The sequence below is a fragment of the Phalaenopsis equestris genome, unplaced genomic scaffold, assembly GCF_001263595.1.
Source record: "Phalaenopsis equestris unplaced genomic scaffold, ASM126359v1 Scaffold199114, whole genome shotgun sequence".
NCBI classification, from domain to species: Eukaryota; Viridiplantae; Streptophyta; class Magnoliopsida; order Asparagales; family Orchidaceae; genus Phalaenopsis; species Phalaenopsis equestris.
Window position 1 is genome coordinate 49,557 of NW_018219004.1, and position 3,812 is coordinate 53,368.

The window sequence follows — 3,812 nt, forward strand, 5'->3', positions numbered from 1 at the left end:
AGGACAATCTTAACCCCCACAGTTAGCCTTCCTAGAGATCAACCAACCAGAATTTATACATATTAGTGATGAAAGAAGAGAAGTTGCCAAAGTAAACATAGATGAGCAACAAAAGAAAGATTCTCCATCGAGCGCCATGCCAGAGAATGAATTTAAGTAAATGGTCGAGAAAGTTCGGGAGGCCTTAACCCAATCTAAGGGTGGTACATTGATTTTAAAGGGTAGACCTTACCTGGAAAAATTCAATGCCGTACCCTTCCCTATTTGTGTCCCCAAACTTTAAGATATTTGAGGGACTAGAAATCCCAGACAGCACATAGAACATTTTCGAGCTAGTTGTTGCAACACAAGAAGTAACGAGGCTTTACTCTTCCAATAGTTTATCAACACCCTTTAAGGGATTGCTTTCGATTAGTATGCCAATTTGCCCGACGGATAAGTTAAGACATTCGTCGAGCTGGAACAATTATTTGTGAAAATATTTACCGAAGTGCAACATCATGAGTTTATCGGAGATCTCATGATGGAATAGCAAAAGCCCAATGAGACTCTGGTGGATTACATCTTGAGGTGGATAAACCTTAGCATAAAGTGTGAACCTCAGCTACAGGAACATCATGCAATTAAGATCTTACTCAAAAGCATCCATGGGCCAAAGCATCCATCATCCATGGGCCAGTAGCTTTCATGCTAAAGGAACTCACCATCAAATCCTTTGAGAAGCTACTCAGTAAAGCCATCAGTCTTCAAGAAGAAATTAAACATATGGATTCCCACGAGAAATTGAACGAAACCAGAGTATTTGGAAAGAAGTCAAAAATTGTAGCGACTGTCAATAAAGGAAAACAACCAATGAAGATATATGCAAAAAAATGTTGTTAACTTCATCACAACATGCTAAAAAACAGAATAGTTAGTCCAACCAGTGACTGCCTCAATGAGGATCATCTCGAATAGAGAATAAGAGAATATCTTTGGCAGAGCGACAAAAAGTGGTGTATTGTGGTGTATTCCTTCAAAGATGAATTCCTTCAAAGATGAAGCAATGTCCAAGATGTTCAAAATTTTGATGAAGAAGCCTAAGTTTAAACTACTAGATCCAAAGAAACTCGAAGAGGTCGACAAGAAGGATGAACCAAATTATTGCTCGTACCACCGATTACATGGACACACAATAGAAGAATGTTTCATCTTCAAGGATTGGCTCCATAAGAATCTCAAAGAAGTAAATGTAATGATCTCGAAGGAATAATTAAAAAAACCTAAAAAAGGTTCCATAAATATGATTTCGGCTGATCCAATCTCTCCAATTGACCCGCACACTGGAAAAGATGGATGGAGTACGGTTTGGAGCAAATCGTCTAAGAAAATATTAAACTAAATTCAGAATGCTTCAAAACAAGCCTTTGTTCAGAATCTTCAGCCTGCCAAGCCCAACATGAAGATTTCACTTAGAGATCCATCATTGTTAAAAACAAAGATAAAGAAGAATACAACCACAAAAATTGATAGCACGGGAGGTAGGATAGGGGCTGCCTCTACTAGATTAGTTGTCTCGGATTCGGGGATGAAAATCCTCAAACACTTGACCTTGTATGATTATCTTGTTACCCCTCTGATATGAATATAATGATTATGATTTCGGCTACATTTTAACAATTTATGTGATAAAGTAACTGATTTTGACCAATCTACCCTTGATCTCGATTCCTAAAATGATCCTCAAATAGTACTTGAGTCAGATGAACTTGCTAACAAGATCAAAGAAGACATCAATGATACCGTTTACGATAGCGTCGGGAGTGAGGAACCAATCCTCGAATGCCATGGAGCACCACTTGCCATCAACCTAGATCTTTTCGACAAAGAAGAAACACCAAAAAATTAAACAATAATATCTCAAGAAGAAGAAATTATAAAAGTAAACTTAAGGAGTGGGGGAGTATAACCCCGAAGAATAGCTCCAGCAGATAAAGAAAAACAAACATTAACTCGAGAAGAGCTACCTTCACCTCCACCAGTAGAAGAACCACACAACCAAGAGAAAATTGGAGGACCATACAAAGTGGATTACAACGTCCTAGCTCATCTCAGGAAGTTACCGACCATATAAAGCATTTACGATACTCTGGTCCTATCAAAGGATATGTGAGAGTCTCTGGTTACAACCTTGCTTGACCTAGAGATCTGTTTAGCCCAACTGGCTAGCATATCCTCGGATGAAGTTTGCTCGTTGAAGGAAAAGCCTATGGTGACCTTCACAGATGAAGATTTGCTGCTCAGTACTGCCGACCATAATTGTCCACTCTATATCTTCGTTAAAATCGACAGATTTGTGTTATCCAGAGTTTTAGTAAATCCTACAGCTTCACTCAACTTGATGTGTCTACTGACATTGGCCTATTTGGACATTGAAGCCCAAGAGCTTACGATCGATAAAATAATGCTAATACGATTCAACCAAAAGGGTGAGAGAGCCCTTGGATCAATTACATTACTTACAAAAGTTGGAGAACTAGTGACAACCGCTAAATTTCATATCATCGACGCCAAGACCTTTTCCAACGCTCTACTGGGTTAACCGTGGATTCACAAATACAATATGGTTTCATCGTCTCTACACCAATGCATCAAGTATTACAGAGAGGGACAAGAGAATTACATCAAGGAAGATTTACAACCGTTTTCAGTACATGGAGTTGACATTCATGAAGATACGGCCTACTTCGCACTTCTAAAGAAAACTGTATTCTCTCATAAAATCATGAAAATAAAAGTGAAAATTTGGAAGAATTGCAATGACAGGGCCATTCAACTCCACTTCATCGATCTTCTACCACTCTTTTACAACAAATTGGTGGGGGTTCTTTTAGTTTGTGCACCCGAGTTCGAGGCCGGAGATGTGGACGAGGAAGAACCAACTTAATCGTTGAACGGACTAGGCCAACCATCAACATTGGTGATGAAGTCAGTTCCAAAGACGAAATAATGATGACAAAATATAAGAAACCTCAATACAAAATGTCTGTAGGACATACAGATAAAAGCAAATATGAAATGATGTATGATCGGATAAACCACTATGTGAACACCATGACCCTTACTCCGATTCTCCCTCAAAAGGTCGAGAGATTAGAGGCCAAGGAAGTCCGTAGTGTTGGTTCAAAGCCGATCAAGATCAATCGTGCTTCCACCTCTACTAATCATGAAAATCATGTAAACTTGGATGATGATCCTAAAGAATTAATGGAATTGCCTTTTAATGGAATTAATTAATGGAATTGCCTTTTGGTTATTTTTTGCCTTGCGTGCAAAAGTTAATTCAAAAGGGACATTTTCCAAAACAAATGTGTAAATATAAATTAAAAGTAAAACTCCAAACTCAAAAGAGGGTCTCAAATTTGGTACAGTCGGGCTAGTCGATGATTCAAAATTTTTTATGGTAGTTATCAGTGAATCGGAAGGGGATTGCCTTGATATGGAAGATGACTCTACTGATTAACTGATAGAAAATGCTTCTCCAAAATTTAAGGAGGAAATCAAGTCAACTGTTGATGAGTTAAAGGAAATTAACCTAGGGACTGAAGAGCAACCCCGTGCTACATTTATAAGTTCTCTACTCAACGATGAAGAATTTTTAGAATTGATCAAATTGTTGGCAGAGTTTAAAGATTTCTTTGCATGAGGCTATGAAAAAATGCCAGGACTGCCAGCAGAGGTTGCAGTTCATAAACTTGGGATAAACAAAGATATGACCCTAGTCAAACAAGCTCCCAGAAGAATGCGCCTCAAAATAGAGCATCAAGTCATTG